Below are 22,267 nucleotides of genomic sequence, written 5' to 3'. Positions count from 1 at the left end.
ATTATAGGCAGAAAAGAATTTTTGTGGTTATTAAATACAAAAAAGGATTACCTTCTTATAATATTTCCCGATGACATCTTTTAAAAGAAAGTCTCCTAAAATGGTTTTGCCGCTTAGAATTTTCTCTCATTCTGGATTTGCATCAACAGATCTGCCCTTGACTGCCCAGAATTTATCTTGCAAAACAGGAAGGATTTATTTTTAAGGGACTGAGGAAGAACTTCTAGCATAGGCTAAAGCTAAACCACAGAGCATATGACTTAATAGACATAATATTTTAAACAACAACACCGATAATAATAAAAGTTAAAGACAGGACTCTGGAGCTGATGATATTCTGCCTCTACACGTCAGCTGTTTGATTTTAGAAAGTATTCATTGTTGAATCTGCCATGTTATTGAGCACAGAGTTGTTGCTGGTTAATTTCTGTTTCTCTGATTCTGTGGAGTAAACATTACTTTACTAGGAGATCTCTGTTCAGCTTCAGTTTTTATGGAATAAATAGAAAAGATTTAAGAAGCTACAAAGATGCAAGAACAAGGATAAAAGATTATAGCTTATCTTCCATGAAGGTTAATTCTCAACATGATAAAAGGCTTGGTGAAACATATTAAGATAATAAGCCTAGTTTCTCTCTGTATTTGCGGTAAAATAAGAGGAAATGGAGATGACAGCATAGTTAGTGCAAGATTATGTAATTTCAACAGATGGCAAGAAAGGAGGTAGAATTATTTAACAACGAGTTCTACTTTTCCCTCAAAGAGCATAACAGACAGAAACACAAGAGGAGAAGACGTCCTAGTGAGAGAGAAAACAGGAAGAAGGTACCTCACTTCTTTGTGAGTGCAAGTTTTGCAGATATGAAGTCAGAAACTCAACAATCTCTGAGAAATCACAGGGAATGTGAAAAATCCTAAAGTGCTAGAAATGAGTAAATAGGACCCCCACCCCTTTTTGTAATGAAGGAAAAAAAAATATAGAATACATATATTATATATACCTACTATATTAAATATATATACTAAATATATATACTACATATATATTTAATATAGTAGGTATATACTATATTTTTAAATACATTAGGTATATATATTTAAAAGTCTTTTGTTGTGTACACAAAAATTGAGAAATATACACAGGTTCAAAACGTATGTAAGATGAGCTGAAACTGCTGAGAAAAGACGGTTGATTAACACGTGCAAATTAAAAGACGTGCATTTGGGTTCTGTGCCTCCCGCCACCACTCTCCTCCCATGCTACCTCCTCCAACCCACTCGGAAAAATTAACAAAACTAGAATGGAGACTTCCCTTTGCCTCCTGTCTAAGATTCTACTGCTCTACGCAGTTGTCACTAGCTGCATAAGGCAACTGAGCACTTGAAACACGGCTGGTCCAAACTGAGATGTGCTGCAGGTAAAAAATACATCCCATATTTCACAGACTGAGTCCAAGGGAATATAAAATGTAGTTAAAATTTTTGATTACATGTTGAAATGGTAATATTTTAAGATATTAGGTTAAATAAAAGTATCTTTTTACAATTAATTTCACCTATTTCTTTTTAATTTCTTAATGTGATTACTGGAATTTTAAAACGACATGTATAATTCATGTTATATTTCTAAAGGACAGCGCTGATTAAAGAGCCTCAATAGACATCTAGGGAAGAGAGATCAACCTCTAGCCATACTGCAGTCACCTCTTCACCATGTTAAAAATGTCAGATTATCCACAGTTGTAAACTGTAGTTTAATCTGAACACCTGCTTTTCTCAATGAATTGTTTTGTTGTTCCTATGCAATTCTAGATTAAAATAAACTTCAACAATGTTTCATTGTACTCATTAAAAGCTTCAATACAATGTTGAAGCAGCTTGATGATAATGAATATCCTTGTCTTTTCCACAGTTTAATGAAAAATTATTGAATATTTCAGAGGTCTTTTAAAACATTTTATTGAGATAAATAAAGTAACTGCAATAATTTTAAGTGTGAAGCCCTTAGTATTAAAAAGATATATTTTCAGAACTCGTTAAGATCTCCTTGGGTACCTTTCAGTTCTATGCCCCCCAAAATAACTACAAATTCTGACTTCTGTGAGCATCTATTCATTCTAGCTTTGTTTGTTTTTGTGTTGAATTTGTTTGTTTTGAGTTTATAGAAATGAAATCACAGAATATGTGATTTTGTACATCAGGCTTTTTTCACTCAACTAATATATCCAAGAGCTTTTCAGATTGTTGCATTGACCAATAGTTTATTTTCATTGATGTGTACTATTCCACTGGGTATTATTTTTTATCCACTCACCTGTTGTATCTGAGTTTTTTCCACTTTTTGACAGTTATGGATACAGCTTCTATAAACATTCCAGAAAATGTTTCTTTAGAATATATTTACATTCATTTATATATTTAAGGGTAAGATTGTGGGGTCAATTAATTTTAATATTATTTTTAGTGGAAACAGTCAAACAGGGTCTTCCAAAGTGCTTATATATTTCTCACTTCCAGGGCACTGGCAAGAACTTGTGTGCACCACAACCTTGCTGACACTTGTGTTTGTAATCATGGCCTTCCAGAGGGTGTGTGTGATATCCCATCATGCCTTTCATCTGCATTTCCTTAATGAGTATGGAAGCTGAGCACCTTTTCTTTTTATTTATTCACTCATTTATTTCGGTCTCCTTTAATTTCTCTAGATAATATTTTGTAGTTTTCAGAGATCTGGCACATCCTTGTTAAATTAATTTCTAAGTTTTTGATGTTATTGAAAATACTTGAAATTTAACACTTTCATTAGTTTTTCAACTGTTTACTGCAATCACCTCAAAATATACCTTATTTTTGCATATTGACTTTGAATCCTATGAGTTTGCTAAATTCACTTGTTAAGTCCACTTGGTTTTAAATTGTTTTTGGATTTCTGAGAGCACAGTCATGTCATCTGAAAATAAAAGAGTATTACTTTTTAAATATTTATATGTTTTGTTAATTTTTTCACATTTAATTGTACTCGTTAAAACCTTGATGATAGTGAATATCCTTGTCTTTTCCACAATTTCAAGATAAATTATTGAATATTTCCTCATTAACTATGATGTTAGTTCTAGATTTCTTGGACATGCCCTTTATCACATTGACAAATTGTCTATTGCTACATTTTGAGAGCTTTTATTATGGTTGTGTACTGAATTTTATCAACTTCTTTCTCTATATCCGTTGAGATGATGAATATATGAGTATTCTGCCTTATCTATCCATGGGGTGAATTACGTTGACTGGATTTCAAATGTGAAATCAACCTCCTGTTCATGAAATAAACTCTACTGGGTGACAGAATATCATCCTTTTAATATAGCCTAGGCTTTGATTTGCTAATATTTTATTATGAATTTTTGCATCTGTTAATAAGACATTGGTCTAGAATCTTCTTGACTTGTAATATTCTTGTCAGATTTTGGCATGAAAATTAATCTTGCATTTAGAAAGAAAATGGGAAATGGTTTATATTTTTCTGTTTTCTGAAAATTTTTATTTAAAATTGGTATGATTTATTCCTTAACTGTCTGTTAGAATGCGCAGGGAAGCCATCTGTGCCTATAGCTTTCTTTCTAAGCATTTTTTTAAAATTATAGAAGCAATGTAAATATAGGAATATGTAGATTTTTTATGTATTCTTAGGATAGTTTTGAACACCACTATGAACCAAGTAGACTTAATTTATATTTACAGAACAATAACAATAATAGAATATACATTCTTCTCAGTTAAACATGAACATTTGCCAAGATAGACCATATTCTTGACCAGAAAACAAGACTTAATAGATTTTTAAAAATCCAAGTCATACAAAATACATTCTTTGGTGACAACAAAAATAAATTAGTAGTTAATAATAAGGACTATAAAAAGTTACAAGGGGACATGAGGAGACATTTTCTCTTATAGAGACACATATGGACATTTTCCAACGCTCTTCATTCCTTTCTGAGATTCTGTGTTTCTTTCAGGTTGTAGGATTTTCTTTATTATTCTTTAGAGTGTTGGCCTGCCAGTGACAATGTCTCTCAGCTTTGATTAATCTGATAATGTCTTTATTTTACTTTCATATCTAAGGACATTTTCTCAAGGTAGAGAAGTGTAGATGCCTTTCATAAGTTTTAATGATGCTTCCCAACTTCCAGTTTCTGTTGAAAATTCATCTATCACTCTGATGGTTGTTTCCTTGAGAGTGATGTGGTTTTTTTTCTCCTTTTAAGGTTTTCTCTCAATTTTTTTATGTTTGTCTATAATGCACCTCAGTGAGGGTATTTTTTTGGTATTCATTTTTAATATAGAAAGTCCTTTTAATAGTTTTTCATAATTTATTTCCTTCTGTCTTCAAATATTGCTTCCACTCCATTCTCTCTAGTCTCTTTTCTGGGATTCCAATTACATAAATGTCTTTAAGATATATTTATATGATTGTAATATATATGGTTTTCGTTTAATCATGATGGAAGACATAACCAGCCACACTATTCTAATCCCTGAGTAAACATGGAAATTGTTTTCATATAAAACTAAAATACACTCCTGTCTTACATTTGCATTTATTTTCCTAATACCTGAGTTGAACAGATTAATTAGATGATCCCTTCTAAATATCAACTGTCATAGTCTGTTTTGTGCTGCTATCAGAGGATAGGGTGATTTATAATGAGCAGACATTTATTGGTTCACGGTTCCAGAGGCTGGGAAGTTCAGCATCAAGTGCTGGCATCTGGTGAGGGCTTTCTTGCTGTGTCATCACATAGTGAAAAGCACAAGAGTGAGAGAGCAAGAGGAAGCCAAATTTGTTATTTAATAATGGTATTAATTCCACCTGTAAGGGCAGATCCCTTATGACTTAATAACTTCTTAAAGGTCTCACCTCCTTTTAAAGTTTTCTTTTATTTTTAGTTGACACACAATAGTTGTGTATATTTATGGGATACAGAGTGATATTTCACTACATGTATACAAATGTGTAATGGTCAAATCAGAGTAATTAGACCTCAAACATTTATCATTTCTTTACGTTGAGAATATTCAAAACACTCTCTTCTACTTTTTTGAAAAAATACAATAAATTATTGTTAACTATATTCATCCTACAGCGCTGTAGGACACTGGAACATATTTCTCACATTTAGCTGTAATTTTGTGTTCATTAACAAACCTTTCCTTATTCTCCCCTCCTCCCATGCACTTCTCAGCCTCTACTAACAACTATTCTACTCTTTACTTTTTCTAGCTCCTACAGATGGCTAAGAACATGTGATATTTATCTTTCTGTGCCTGAGTTATTTCTCTCAATATAATGTCCTCCAGACTAATCCATGTTGCCTCAAATAACAGGATTCTATTATTTTTGATGATAGAATAGTATAAGTGTTGGATTTGTTGGATAGGTGAATTTTGAAATTTTTAATTGAAATGAAGTAGAATGCTAGGTTCCACTGTGTGTATATGTCACATTCTCTTTATTCATCTGTTGATGAAAATGTAGGTTGATTCTATATGTTGGCTATTGTGAGTAGTGCTTCAATAAACATGGGAGTACAGATATCCCTTTGACATACTGATTTCCTTTCCTCTGGATAAATACCTAGTTAGTGGGATTGCTGGATTGTATGGTAGTTCTATTTTTAGTTTGTTGAGAAATTTCCATACTCTTTTCCACAATTGTTGCACTAATTTACATTCCCACCAATTCTGCCTCTCAGTACTGTTACAAAGGCAATTAAACTTTAATATGAATTTTGGAGGAAACAGACATTTAAATCATAGTAGCAACCTTTAGTGTTTTTCTTTATGGTACTTTGAGAAAATGTCTAAGGACAGCAGAATTATACTAAATCTCTATTGGATATTCTTTGGAATACATTGAAAGAAAACAAATATACTTCTCTGGACATGTTTTTAAGGTTAGCACTATTCAAATAATTCTAAAATGAACTTCGGAATTCTAAGAAGGTTTTCATTATTAACGATAAATTTTATGGTCACTAGAGTTAGCATATTAGTCATATATTGTAATAGCATAGAGCTATTAAACAATAATTCATCTTTTGATGCAACTTGGATGGTGTAAAATAACAGCCTGCAAATAGTTCAAATACTCTCTAGTTATGTTGTTTTGGAGATATCATTGTATCTCTATTTTCTTAGTAGCAAATAGTCCATTATGTCATTGTTATTGAACTTCCTTTGTAAACAATGTTCAAGCAACATTATCAAAGCAGAAAATATATATTGCAAAGTTCCATTTTCAGGAAATAGTACTGTTAAAACTTGTCCATTTTCTCTCTGTATTTTAATGTGATTTTCTTCATAATTATCTGTTGCCTTTATAGTCAGGGAGGGAACCATAGCAGGGGTTTTTTTTTTTCCTAGTCAATTTAATAGCTGTGTTTTTTTTTTCTCTTAATCACATGGAAATTTGGTAGTCTCATAATACAAAAGCTAAGAATTAGTTACTTTAAATTAGTAGTTCTGAGTTATTGGGTGATTAGGTTGATGCACGTCTTTCTCAAAATGAAAATCCTTTGAGGTGTGTGCAGGTTTGTTGTGATTTGTAGGAATATAATGCTGATTTCAGTCATACTATTTCAGAAGTAAGTAGATATTAAATACAAAATACACAAAGTTCTGCAAATGTGATCATTTTATGGAACAGCATTTGTGGTTTACTTTTTTTGCCACTGCCAATGTAATACGCTTCTAAAGCATAAAGATAAAGAATGCAGAGATGCTCAAAGGAAATAAAAATGACAAAAATTATATAAAATGCCATCTCAATAGTGTGCTATGTATCTTTGCAGTGTATACAAATATAGATACATATATAGTTTAATATCACACTCTACATGTTGCTTTGAAGCTTTTTTCACTCACTTTGCAACGTATCAGGAGTATTTTTCTATGTAAATTGGTCTTTTTCTTATATATTTGTAATACATATTTTGAAATTTTTCCTAAGTACATAGCACATTTGTTTAACCAATTTCTTATTTTGGAAAGTTTCATTTTTGCTATGATGGAAACAAATATTCCTCTATTCAAGTTCCAAAACTGAAATTGTTGATTGGAGGAAGTTAATCATATATTTAAAATAATTAAACACAAAGCTAACAGTCTCCATTATAAAAATTTTCAATAACAATCATAATAATCAAAACAAAACAGTAAAACCCTAACTCTGAAATCTAAATGAGAGGGACAGTTTTGATCTAAGAGGGGGCATTTGGCTGTGTCTGAAGACAGTTTTGGTTGCCACAACTAGAAGGGTGCTGCTGAATCTAGAGGCTGGGATTCTGGATGCTGCTAACCGTCGGGCAACGCACAGGAAAGCCCCCATGACCAAGAATTATCTGCCTCAAAATGTCATTAGGAATTACACTTTGTCTGTTTCTAGAGAGGGTTTTTCACTTCTCTGCAATGTCATGAAACTTAACAACACATGCTGTTCTTGAGTGCTCACAACTACTAGGAATTCTTCACCTGTTCAATCTATCCTGATTCCTACCAGTGGTAGTGGAGGGCAGTTAATAATATGATGCCAAAGGGTAGATTTCTAAAAAGGAAGATAGGCAGCCTATCAAGCTGTGGCTGACAGAAAATTGCTTCTTGAAGGACTTTTGCCAAGCAGATGTTGGGGGACCACGCCCCCATCCAGCACAACACTCAAAATGAAAATGAAGTAGAAAACCAAAGTTAAAATTCCTTCAACTGTAACATTGATTCAGGTTTAACAATGTTTTATTTCTGTGGCCTTTGATCTTAACGTGTAAATACTGACAATCTCCAATATATACCACCGTAATTCCTTAAAACAGCCTTGTTTCCTAAAACGGAGGTATTCTAACCAAGACCTTCAAAGGTTCTAAATTTTATGTATGACTACAATATCCAAAATGTTTTTTTCCATCTGCATGGATTTTATATCCTGTAATCACAGAATATACTACTCTCACTTTCTCTTTCAGAGCACTTAATAACCTATGATTATTGCTTCTCTTCCAATTTAAATCTCTACACGAAAACCAGAGGAATTATTTTCCTATGAAAATGGGATGTTATCTCTCTGCTTAAATCACACAAATATTTCACTCACAGCTGTTGTGCAGTATCAGCCAAGGATTTCAGCATGGCCTACAAGTACTGGATGATCTACTCTCTGCACACATCTGCAGCCTCAGATCTTATTACTTTCCCTCTGGGTACCTTCCACATAGGTCTTCATTCAGCTCATCAAAAAATATGTCACTTCTTCAATGTCACCAGGCATTCACACGCATTATTGCTCCTGATGTGTTTGGCTTGGTGCTCACTTAATTCCTGTATTTTGTCCTTTGGATAAGTCATTGCTGATATGCTGTCCTACCAGGTTATGATTCTTTGTTATCTGCACTCACATAACAGAGTTCATTTCTGCAGGGCAGATATCTGTATTTGTAATGTACACTTATCAGAATGATGAGAACTGTTCATGTAATTTATAAAGTTAATGCCTCTGATTAGGAACAAATAATCATGAAGTTTCCAGACAAAATTATTTCTTCATGCTATAAAATCTTGAGTTATCTACAAAGAATTTATCTGTATTCCAAGTATACTACAGTGGTAAATTTTGAATTGGCACTTTGCAGATTCTTAAAAGTACTTTTAACAAAAGTATAAGTAACCTATTAGGGAGTGGTTATCTAGGAGAAATGTGAGATATCAATATCTTTAGAATTTTAGGCTCTAGTCCTATATTTATTTAATCTGAAAATACTATACCTAGAATTCATTAAATACTACCTTACTAAAAATACTTAATGAGTTATACTTTAGTATTATCCCTGTGGACTTAAGATATATTTAAGTGGTGATCACCAAAAACACTTACGAAGTTTAATTTTTAGTAATGGCACACCAGAAAGGGTTTTGGACTAATTATCCAACTGGAAAAGAAAAAGGGAAAATTGAACAACACAAAAATCTGTCTGAAGGCACTGAAGAGCTACCAAGTACAGAGAAATTTCAGGCCCAAGACCCATGAAAAAACACAACACAAGAGGGGTAAGACTACCAAGAAGTAGAAGTCCCAGAAAACACACTAGCTTTGGCTTAGGATCTTGAGGTTCACCGTGTGGGATGAAGGATTAAATGGGAAAAGGTCAGCTCTTGTGTGGACTGAAGCTCACATTTTTTTCATACCAGTATTTAGTTGGGGTTAAGTGTTCTGAGACTGATAATGATACTCGCCTAGTTGCCTGCCAGTTGCAAAATGCTTTGGAGAAATATAAGATAATCTAAAGCTTAAAATTGTCTATACAACTAATCAAAAAAATTGTGTGACACTCAATCGCAGAAAATCAGATATCCAAAAAACAAAATTAATGAAAACCAAGGGACAAAGAGAAAATAGAAAAAAAAAGAAATCCAGTTAATTTAGCTACATGCAGATGTTAAAATCACAGTGTTAACAAATGAATTTTTAAAAACAGAATTAGAGATAATTTGGAAATACAAAAAAATGAAAATTCTAAAGTTAAAAAATAGAATGACTAAAAAGAACTCAACAGATAATGTTAAAGCAAGAGTAGATTTAGTTGAGGAGAGAATTAGTGAACTTGAATACAAATTAGAAATTATCTAGGCTGAAGATGGAGAGACAGTGGATGCAAAGCCCAGGGAGGAAAAAGCAGAAAAGGAATACATGAACCTCACAGAGGATAAATGCAATGAAAACCGCACTTTGGTGCAAAGGGTTTATCAGGTAAAAAAATAAAACAACAAGACTAACTTTAAAATTAGACAAAGATGAGAGAATGACTTCTGGAATGGCAGTGTAAAGAGATCTGTAGAAACAACCAACCACCACTGGTTAAAATTTTGATATGTATAGTTTTATATATAATGTGTGTGTGTATGTGTGTGTGTGTGTGTGTGTGTGTATATATATATATATATATATATATATATATATATATATATATATATATATATATATATCTTTGGAATGCACTTGGGAATTGTCCTAAGGGCATGTAACAAATGAAGGAACACTTATTCAAGAAAATCTATTAATTCTCACCAAGGACAGTGAGATTCTATGGCATTTGAGCTTCAGACTGAAAGTAAGTAACCTTAGCAATTCAAATCCCTCCCCTCAACATAAAAACACAGATCATCAGCAAAGGCCATCATGTACTTATAAAAGGTGGCATGATTGCATATTTTTTCTCCTTTCTTCTCTTAACTAACATAAAAAAGCAATACTATAAACTAACATTTATGTAATTGTATTAGTGGGCTTATAACCTATAGAAATAAATTTGATCAAGGATGTGTTTGGGACCAAAGCTATATTGGGGTGAAGAAATGATACCAAATGGTAAATTGAAATCGAAAGAAAACAATGGAGAAAGCCACAAAGGTAAATACGAAGTCTAACATGAAAACTCTTGCAGTGAGTTTGAGGGATTTGGGGCCTAGCAAGGAAAAATATATGAACACGAGGTGGCAGTAAAGCACAACAAGCTTTATTTCAGTGCTGCTTTGAGAGGATTGCCTGGGAGAGGAAAATTCCTCAGAGCCTGAGACCTTCTAAAGACAATGCCAGGGAGCCACAGCCCAGGAGGGGAGGAGTACACAGGGATTCCTGCAGGAGTGGGGGAACTGGGGAGAGTGCCCACTTATCTAGAGGCTATTGCTCAGCAGGATGATGAGAGGGAGGGTCTCCGGGTCAGAGAAATCCAAGGCAGCAGTGGCTTGGGGTTTTTATTGCCCAGGGCTTACCTTATCTATTACAAGTAGGTGTTGGGCATAGTTTTGTGGGTTATTCAGAAAAGGAAGGCTCTAAATGCCCACATTTTTGCTTCCTTGGGCTATAATTAAAACCTGTGTAAAAGAAATTTTCCACTAAATGTCTCAGGCTGCCATGATGAAGTAAACACAACAGGGCCAACATACAAGAGCTGTCTTTGGCTCATTTATTTAACAACTCTTGAAGTACAGCTTTTCTCTTTTTTTCTTCCCTAACCTTCTTTAAAAGACATAAAATCATGCAGCAGGAGCTGTAATAGTGTTCTGTCACAATTGTAACACCTATAGATATAATAGACATAATAGTAATAACACAGAAAAAGAAAAGAAATAGGCATATAAATAGCATTTATGTATTTTCCTGCAATTAATTTAGTATAAATCTGAAGTTAATTTTGACAAGTTAATATGCATATTATCATCCCTAGAACAACCAGGAAGAAATTAACTCAAAAAATATAGTGAAAAGATTGTCAAAAGAATTACATTATTGCCTTAAAATAGTCACTTAATTCAAAAGACGGTAGGAAGGGTAAACTAGAGAAAAAAAAAGACTTGATGTACAGAAAACAAAATGTAAAATGGCAGACATAAATCCAACAATATTAATAATAACATTAAATGTGAATGGATAAAATAAGCAAATCAAAAGGCAGGGATTATGTCAGATTGGATTAAAAAAGTAAGCTCCTATTAATGCTGTCTAGGGTAGCCATATTTTAATTCAAATATACAAATAGGATGAAAGCAAAATCATGGAAAATATATATTATGCAAATAGTAATAATAGTAATCAACTGACGAATGGATAAATAAAATGAAATATTTGACAGTAAAAAAGAATGAAATTGTGGTACATGTTACTGTCAGGCCTCTGAGCCCAAGCTAAGCCATCATATCCCCTGTGACCTGCATGTACACATCCAGATGGCCGGTTCCTGCCTTAACTGATGACATTCCACCACAAAAGTGAAAATGGCCTGTTCCTGCCTTAACTGATGACACTGTCTTGTGAAATTCCTTCTCCTGGCTCATCCTGGCTCAAAAGCTCCCCTACTGAGCACCTTGTGACCCCCACTCTGCCTGCTAGAGAACAACCCCCTTTGACTATAATTTTCCTTTATCTACTCAAATCCTATAAAATGGCCCCACCCCTATCTCCCTTCGCTGACTCTTTTCGGACTCAGCCTGCCTGCACCCAGGTGATTAAAAGCTTTATTGCTCACACAAAGCCTGTTTGATGGTCTCTTCACACGAACGCGCACGAAAGTTACAACTTGAAAATATGATACACACATTAGAAAAAAAGCATGCCAATTAAATGCAATTTATAGAAACACAACAAAAGAAACTCAGAAAAATGATGAAAAAAGATTCAGTTCACATACAGCAAGATGGTGTAGCTCCACTCGTGAAACACAATGGACTTTAAAACAACAAGCCTTACTAGAAATCAAGGGAGATATTTCACAATAATAAAAGTTCAAAAATTAAGAATACATAAGAATTGTATAGGCTTATATCTCGAAAACATAAGCAAAATTTACCAGAACTAAAAAGATAAGCAAAACCGCCTGATAGAATAAGAAGAAAAATGCTTTTAACCCACCCAAAATAATAAGCAGAAAAAGTTAACATAATATTAAAATTTTGAACAAGATTAACAAATTTGATCTGATGACCATGTATATAGACTCTTACTCAACAACTTTATAATATAACCTTTTCATGTGCATGCAAACGATTTGCCAAAACTGTGCATACGCTGAGCCATAAAGGAAGCATTAGTAAATTTTTAAGGATTGAATTCATGTTTTCAGACTTAAGTGGAATAATCTAGAACCATGTTATTTAATGCCACTGAAGTTAAATTAAATATAACAAAAAAGATAACTAGGGTATCTTCACAGTTGGAAATTAAGCACTATACTTCTAAATATCTAATGTCCCCACCAAAATTACAATAGAAGGTTAAAGAAGCATTTTAAACTGAATGACAGTAAGCCAGTACATACCAAAATGTGGCTTGACATTAAAGGCATGGTTAGAGGGAAATTTAAAGACTTAAATATTGCAAGATTATGAAACAAGAAAGGCTGTAAATCAATGTGTCAGGCCTCTGAGCCCAAGCCAAGCCATCGCATCCCCTGTGACTTACACGTATACTCCCAGATGGCAGGAAGTAACTGAAGAATCACAAAAGAAGTGAACATGCCCTGCCCCACCTTAACTCATGACATTCCACCACAAAAGAAGTGTAAATGGCCCGTCCTTGCCTTAACTGATGACATTACCTTGTGAAAGTCCTTTTCCTGGCTCATCCTGGCTCAAAAATCACCCCCACTGAGCACCTTGCGACCCCCACTCCTGCCTGCCAGAGAATAAACCCCCTTTGACTGTAATTTTCATTTACCTACCCAAATCCTATAAAATGGCCCCACCCTTATCTCCCTTCACTGACTCTCTTTTTGGACTCAGCCCACCTGCACCCAGGTGATTAAAAGCTTTATTGCTCACACAAAGCCTGTTTGGTGGTCTCTTCACATGGACGTGCATGAAATTTGGTGCCGTGACTCAGATCGGGGGACCTCCCTTGGGAGATCAATCCCGTGTCCTCCTGTTCTTTGCTCCGTGAGAAAGATCCACCTATGACTGCAGGTCCTCAGACCGACCAGCCCAAGGAACATCTCACCAATTTTAAATCAGGTAAGCGGCCTCTTCTTACTCTCTTCTCCAACCTCTCTCACTGTCCCTCAACCACTTTCTCCTTTCCACTCTTCAATCTCTCCCTTCTCTTAATTTCAATTCCTTTCATTTTCTGGGAGAGACAAAGGAGACACGTTTTATCTGTGGACCCAAAACTCCGGCGCCGGTCACGGACTGGGAAGGCAGCCTCCCCTTGGTGTTTAATCATTGCAGGGACGCCTCTCTGATTATACACCCATGTTTCAAGGGTGTCAGACCACGCAGGGACACCTGCCTTGGTCCTTCATCCTTAGCGGCAAGTCCCGCTTTTCTGGGGAAGGGGCAAGTACCACAACCCGTTCTCTCCTTGTCTCTACCCCTTCTTTGCTTTTCTGGGAGAGGGGCAAGTACCCCTCAACCCCTTCTCCTTCACCCTTAGTGGCAAGTCCCACTTTTCTACGGGGCAAGAACCCCCAATCCCTTATTTCCATGCCCCAACCTCTTATCTCTGTGCCCCAATCCCTTATTTCCACGCCCCAACCTCTTTTCTCTGTGCCCCAATCCCTTATTTCCATGCCCTGACCTCTTATCTCTGCACCCCAACCCCTTTTCCCACTTTTCTGGAAGGTAAGAACCCCCGAACCCCTCCCCTCTATTTCTCTACTCTCTCTTTTCTCTAGGCTTGCTTCCTTCACTATAGGCAACCTTCCACCCTCCATTCCTCCTTCTACTCCCTTGGCCTGTGTTCTCAAAAACTTAAAACCTCTTCAACTCACACGTGACCTAAAACCTACAGGCCTTATTTTCTTCTGCAATGCCACTTGACCCCAATATAAACTCAACAGTAGGTCCAAATAGCCAGAAAATGGCACTTTGAATTTTTCCATCCTGCAAGATCTAAATAATTCTTGTCGTAAAATAGGCAAATGGTCTGAGGTGCCTGACATCCAAGCATTCTTTTACACATCAGTCCCTTCCTAGTCTCTGTGCCCAGTGCAACTCTTCCCAAATCTTCCTTCTTTCCCTCCCACCTGTCCCCTCAGTACCAACCCCAAGAGTCCCTGACTCTTTCTAATATTCCTTTTCTACAGACCCACCTGACCTCTTCCCTCCTCGCCAGGCCAAGCTAGGTCCCAATTCTTCCTCAGCCTCCGCTCCTCCACCCTATAATCTTTTTATCGCCTCCCCTCCTCACACCTGGTCGGGCTTACAGTTTCTTTCCGTGACTAGCCCTCCTCCACCTGCCCAGCAATTTACTCTTAAAAAGGTGGCTGGAGCCAAAGGCATAGTCAAGGTTAATGCTCCTTTTTCTTTATCCCAAATCAGATAGCGTTTAGGCTCTTTTTCATCAAATATAAAAATCCAGCCCCGTTCATGACTTGTTTGGCAGCAACCATGAGACACTTTACAGCCCTAGACCCTAAAAAGTCAAAAGGCCGTCTTATTCTCAAAATACATTTTATTACCCAATCTGCTCCCGACATTAAATAAAACTCCAAAAATTAAATTCCAGCCTTCAAACCCCACAACAGGATTTAATTAACCTCACCTTCAAGGTGTACAATTATAGAAAAAAGTTGCAATTCCTTGCCTCCACTGTGAGACAAACCCCAGCCACATCTCCAGCACACAAGAACTTCCAAACGCCTGAACCGCAGCGGCCAGGCGTTCCTCAGAACCTCCTCCCACAGGAGCTTGCTACATGTGCTGGAAATCTGGCCACTGGGCCAAGGAATGCCCGCAGCCCGGGATTCCTCCTAAGCCACGTCCCATCTGTGTGGGACCCCACTGAAAATCGGACTGTTCAACTCACCTGGCAGCCACTCCCAGAGCCCCTGGAACTCTGGCCCAAGGCTCTCTGACTGACTCCTTCCCAGATCTTCTCAACTTAGCGGCTGAAGACTGACACTGCCCGATCGCCTCGGAAGCCCCCTAGACCATCACGGACGCCGAGCTTCGGGTAACTCTCACAGTGGAAGGTAAGCCCGTCCCCTTCTTAATCAATACAGAGGCTACCCACTCCACATTACCTTCTTTTCAAGGGCCTGTTTCCCTTGCCTCCATAACTGTTGTAGGTATTGGTGGCCAGGCTTCTAAACCTCTTAAGACTCCCCAACTCTGGTGCCAACTTAGACAATACTCTTTTAAGCACTCCTTTTTAGTTATCCCCACCTGCCCAGTTCCCTTATTAGGCCGAGACACTTTAACTAAATTATCTGCTTCCCTGACTATTTCTGGACTACAGCTGCATCTCATTGCCGCCCTTCTTCCCAATCCAAAGCCTCATTTGCGTCCTCCTCTTGTATCCCCCCACCTTAACCCACAAGTATAAGACACCTCTACTCCCTCCTTGGCGACCGATCATGCACCCCTTACCATCTCATTAAAACCTAATCACCCTTACCCCACTCAATGCCAATATCCCATCCTGAAGCACGCTTTAAAAAGATTAAAGCCTGTTATCACTTGCCTGCTACAGCATGGCCTTTTAAAGCCTACAAACTCTCCTTACAATTCCCCCATTTTACCTGTCTTAAAACCAGACAAGCCTTACAAGTTAGTTCAGGATCTGCGCCTTATCAACCAAATTGTTTTGCCTATCCACCCCATGGTGCTAAACCCATATACTCTCCTATCCTCAATACCTGCCTCTACAACCCATTATTTACTATTCCTTTGCACCCTTAATCCCAGCCTCTCTTTGCTTTCACTTGGACTGACCCTGACACCCATCCAGCTCAGCAAATTACCTAGGCTGTACTGCCGCCAAGCTTCACAGACAGCCCCCATTACTTCAATCAAGCCCAAATTTCTTCCTCATCTGTTACCTATCTTGGCATAATTCTCGTAAAAACACACGTGCTCTCCCTGCCAATCGTGTACAAGTGATCTCTCAAACCCAAGCACCTTCTACAAAACAACAACTCCTTTCCTTCCTAGGCATGGTTAGCGCGGTCAGAATTCTTACACAAGAGCTAGGACCACACCCTGTAGCCTTTCTGTCCAAACAACTTGACCTTACTGTTTTAGCCTAGCCCTCATGTCTGCATGCAGCAGCTGCCGCTGCTTTAATATTTTAGAGGCCCTCAAAATCACAAACTATGCTCAACTCACTCTCTACAGTTCTCATAACTTCCAAAATCTATTTTCTTCCTCATACCTGATGCATATGCTTTCTGCTCCCCGGCTCCTTCAGCTATACTCACTCTTTGTTGAGTCTCCCACAATTACCGTTGTTCCTGGCCCAGACTTCAATCTGGCCTCCCACATTATTCCTGATACCACACCTGACCCCCATGACGGTATCTCTCTGATCCATCTGATATTCACCCCATTTCCCCAAATTTCCTTCTTTCCTGTTCCTCACCCTGATCATGCTTGATTTATTGATGGCGGTTCCACCAGGCCTAATCACCACACACCAGCAAAGGCAGGTTATACTATAGTACAAGCCACTAGCCCGCCTCTTAGAACCTCTCATTTCCTTTCCATTGTGGAAATCTATCCTCAAGGAAATAAGTTCTCCGTGTTCCATCTGCTATTCTACTACTCCTCAGGGATTATTCAGGCCCCCTCCCTTCCCTACACATCAAGCTCAAAGATTTTCCCCACCCAGGACTGGCAAATTAGCTTTACTCAACATGCCCTGAGTCAGATAACTAAAACACCTCTTAGTCTAGGTAGATACTTTCACTGGATAGGTAGAGGCCTTTCCTACAGGGCCTGAGAAGGCCACCGCAGTCATTTCTTCCCTTCTGTCAGACATAATTCCTCAGTTTAGCCTTCCCACCTCTATACAGTCTGATAACAGACCAGCCTTTATCAGTCAAATCAGCCAAGCAGTTTTTCAGGCTCTTAGTATTCAGTGAAACCTTTATATCCCTTACGGTCCTCCACCTTCAGGAAAAGTAGAACGGACTAAAGGTCTTTTAAAAACACACCTCCCCAAGCTCAGCCACCAACTTAAAAAGGACTGGACAATACTTTTACCACTTTCCCTTCTCAGAAGTCAGACCTGTCCTCAGAATGCTACAGGGTACAGCCCATTTAAGCTCCTGTGTAGACGCTCGTTTTTATTAGGCCCCAGTCTCATTCCAGACACCAGACCAACTTAGACTGTGCCCCCAAAAACTTGTCATCCCTACTATCTTCTGTCTAGTCATACTCCTATTCACCATTCTCAACTACTCGTACATGCCCTGCTCTGGTTTACACTGCTGGTTTACACTGTTTTTCCAAGCCATCACAGCTGATATCTCCTGGTGCTAGCCCCAAACTGCCACTCTTAACTCTTGAAGTAAATAAATAATCTTTGCTGGCAGGACTATGCTGAATCTCCTTAGGCACTCTCTAATCAGATATCCTGAGTTGTCCCAATTCTTAGACCTTTTATACCTGTTTTTCTCCTTCTGTTATTCCATGTAGTTTCTCAATTCATCCAAAACCGTATCTAGGCCATCACCAATCATTCTATACGACAAATGTTTCTTCTAACAGTCCCACAATATCACCCCTTACCACAAGACCTCCCTTCAGCTTAATTTCTCCCACTCTAGGTTTCCCGCGCTGCTGCTAATCCTGCTTGAAGCAGCCCTGAGAAACATTGCCCATTCTCTCTCCATACCACCCCCCAAAAATTTTCGCCGCCCCAACACTTCAACACTATTTTGTTTTATTTTTCTTATTAATATAAGAAGGCAGGAATGTCAGGCCTCTGAGCCCAAGCCAAACCATCGCACCCCCTGTGACTTGCACGTATACTCCCAGATGGCAGGAAGTAACTGAAGAATCACAAAAGAAGTGAATATGCCCTGCCCCACCTTAACTGATGACATTCTACCACAAAAGAAGTGTAAATGGCCCGTCCTTGCCTTAACTGATGACATTACCTTGTGAAAGTCCTTTTCCTGGCTCATCCTGGCTCAAAAACACCCCCACTGAGCACCTTGCAACACCCACTCCTGCCCGCCAGACAACAAACCCCCTTTGACTGTAATTTTCCTTTACCTACCCAAATCCTATAAAACGGCCCCACCCTTATCTCCCTTCGCTGACTCTCTTTTCGGACTCAGCCCACCTGCACCCAGGTGATTAAAAGCTTTATTGCTCACACAAAGCCTGTTTGGTGGTCTCTTCACACAGACACGCATGAAATTTGGTGCCGTGACTCGGATCGGGGGACCTCCCTTCAACATTCCCACTGAAGAAATAAGAAAAAGCACAGCAAATTAAATCCAAAAATAATAGAAGGAAAGAAATGATGTAAACAGAATGAGTAACATACAAAGAACAGGAGTAGAAAACAGAAATATTTAAAACCAAAATCTAGTGTTTTGAAAATACTATAAAATGGACACACACTAACAAAGGTAATCAAGAAAAAGACAAAAACTGTGAGAGTATAATTATTGTTGTTGCTGCTGTTATGGCAGCACAGTTACGGGAGTCCATTTTTGAACACAGGCTCCCACCTTCAACTTATCACTTCCTTATCTTTGCTTGGGTGCCTGATGACTTTAAAGAGACTGTTTCTTTGTAGGAGGTGGAATAAGCTTAAAGGTGAGAGTCATGTTTTGGCATTCAGACCAGGTATTAGGCTTTCTCCTACATTAACAAATGAATAATGTTAGGAATGCATGGAAGGTCACAGCTGCACCTGGAGGGGAGCGTATGAAAACCATAACTTAATAACATGATGCCAATACATCTGAAAGCATAGAAAATAGAATCGTACAATACAGATAACTACAGACTAAATGGATAATTTTCTAGAAAGCTAAAAAATAGCTAAATAGATTCTAGAAGATGCGATTACCTAGACAACCTAACCATCGTTAAAAAACATTTGGAATAGAGAGCAAAACATTTTATCTTAACCTATCTTTCACCCCAAAATGATACCAGGGCCAGAAGGCTTCTGGCTGTGTGGGAGTAAATCGTTCATTGCATGACTCCTCCCTTATGCTAACTGTTCCACAAAGTAGAGTAAAATTTCTTTTTATGAGGCTAATATAACCTTGATAACATTTCTGAATAAGAACTGAGTAAGAAAATTACATACCATATATACCATGAAGTAGATACAAAAAGTCTAAATTTAAATGGGGAAATTGGATTCAGCAGTATAATTATGAAAAATGTCTTCAAGACACACTAGGATTTGTCTCCTAAAAACAAAGAGTGGCATAACAGTGGGAAGTCTATCAATTATAATTCACCACAACAATGAGCGAAAGAACAACCAAATGAACATATCGATTGTAAATATTGGAATAAAATTCAAAACTCACTTTCGATTTTTAACAAATGTAGAACTTTAGTAAAGTAGAAGATGAGAAGTATTTAATCAAAACACATGCAAAAACCATTTGTAAATGGGAGAATTCCCATTAAGTAAAGATTATTATATTTTCTATCTTCACTAGTATTAAATATTTGAGTAATATGTGATATAATATATAATATGACTGAAAAAGAGTATGTAAGGAGTGAAACAGAAGGACCCAATGTGTCATAATTGTAGACTGTTGAAAATAGTCTACAACTGAGAGAGCTAACAGATAAATTAAAGAGCAAGATGAATTTATAAGATGAACATATAAACATAAATAACAGCATAAATTATTTGTTAAAATTATACTAGGAACAAATATTCACAATAGCAACAATAATATATTTAAGAATGAACCCAACAAACAAAATATGTCCAAGCACTTAATGGATGATACTACAAAATTTTGCCAAAGGATAAAAGAACTGAACATAGGACAAGTAACATTAATAAATGGGAAATCTCAATGATATGCAGTCATTAACTCCAAAAGTAAAATTATAAAATTCTTACAGAAGAATAAACATCCCAGAATAACAATGGGCATTTTGAAAAATTTAAACGAGATGAAATTGACAACAAGTGTTAAGACATACTATAAAATTATATTAATTCAATAAAGTATAATATGGGTAAAGTCATAGAGAAATAATTATAAAAGTGTATTTATTTCTACCTGTTTGTCTAACTATTCATACATCCCCTATCTAGCATTTGTATATATGCACAAAAACATGAAGTAGTGTTTACTTAATATTAATGATTGGTTTTCCCCGATGATGGGGTTTAGAGTCATATTTTCTTTTGCCATTTTGGTACTTTTCTTCACTGCTTAAATGCTTTATAATGTACTTTTTTTCTTTCTGCCAAAACAATTTAGTGAGGGTGTTTTTTTAAACAAAGGTGTTTTCCTCATATTATTAAAGAGGATTTTTCTCAGAGAAATATTAAAAAGTAAATTAGTTGATATTTAAATGACTACCTTAGTTGATGTGCTTTCCACCAAAAGCCTGAACCATAAGATTTGTGTACAGTGTATCAGGCATGACAACTGCATCCCGTCTCCCAGCACTAGGATAGCAAGTCCCCATCGCCCCACTAAGCAATTCAATGGGTGAGTCCAAGGCATTTTGCATATTTCCAGTTTCAGTTGTTGGGGGCTGGGAGTCAGGGTGGTAAAAATAATATGTCTGCTCTCTTTTCAACCACATGGCTTGAAGAAACAATTCTCAGATCCGAAGGTGCTCTTCCCTGAAAAATTAGGCATGAAGAGAAGGGAAATTTAATGACATCCATTAGAATAACTCAATGCCCCACAGATAAAATGTCAATCCGGCGATAATTCCTCTTCTGGCTGCGGCTCAGCTTCCTTATGGTGCTCTCACACCCATAAAACACCGAGGCCAGATGAAGGCTGCACTGGCTGCTGTTTGACTTGGCAGATTTAGAGGCAGAGACCACAGTTGCTGGGGTAGCAGCAGACAGAATTGGCTGGTCATAGCTGAGTCAAAAGCTAAAGATCTTGTCTGTATCCTAGTGATACAATTAGACAAGAATAATGAAGGAAGGAAGAAAAGTCCCAGGAGAAAAGAGGCTGTAGTTTTGTACATTCTCCTCATAAAATCACATTTATTGATCATGCAAAGTAGCAAGGGAGATTCTTAGGCCATTTCATGGCAAATTAGGAGACAGAAGAAAGACTGCAGATCTCATCAGACTTACAGAGGCAGGTTTCTCCTGAGACAGCTTTACTTTCCATTGCGGAAATATATTGGCTAAAGGAGTCACTCATTGGTACCTTAGCAAGATGAAAGGTCTCAGGTCCATCACCCACAGTTCTGCTTGGCAAAGCAGAGTTCCCTTTGCTGCCCTCTGTTACGGATTGAATTATGTCCCCTCAAAAAGATGTGTCAAAGACCTAAGCCCCAGTGCCTGTGAATGTGACTTCTTTGCAGTTGTCATAAAGTTAAGAATAGAACCATTAAAATGGGCCTTAATGTAACATGACCAATGTCCTTCTAAGAAGAACATGTGGACACACACATATACACACGCAGGAGAATACCGTGTGAAGACACAGGTACACAGGGAAGATAGCATGTGGGGTGCAGGTGGAGATTGAAGTGAACAATCTGTGGCTACTGGAAGACGGAAGGCAAGAAAAGATCCTCTCCTGGAGGCTTCAGAGGAAGCATGGCCCTGACAACACCTCAACTTTGGACTTCCGGCCTCCAGAACTGTGAGTGGATAATTATTGTTGTTGCTGTTGTCATGGCAGCACAGTTACGGGAGCCCATTTTTGAACACAGGCTCCCACCTTCAACTTATCACTTCCTTACCTTTGCTGGGGTACCTGATGACTTTAAAGAGACTGTTTCTTTGGAGAAGGTGGAATACGCTTAAAGGTGA

General features: G+C 37.4%; 1 long non-coding RNA gene across 1 annotated transcript; it reads left to right on the top strand.

The window, feature by feature from the left end:
* Nucleotides 1–13,072: 13,072 nt before the first annotated feature.
* On the top strand, nucleotides 13,073–16,032 carry LOC134757626 (uncharacterized). Its single transcript, XR_010131841.1, has 2 exons — nucleotides 13,073–13,548; nucleotides 15,405–16,032. It is a non-coding gene; the product is annotated as an uncharacterized lncRNA (long non-coding RNA).
* The last annotated feature ends 6,235 nt before the right edge of the window (nucleotides 16,033–22,267 follow it).

This window comes from Gorilla gorilla, chromosome 19, assembly GCF_029281585.2.
Source record: "Gorilla gorilla gorilla isolate KB3781 chromosome 19, NHGRI_mGorGor1-v2.1_pri, whole genome shotgun sequence".
NCBI lineage: Eukaryota > Metazoa > Chordata > Mammalia > Primates > Hominidae > Gorilla > Gorilla gorilla.
This window is presented reverse-complemented; position numbering and strand designations above follow the sequence as displayed.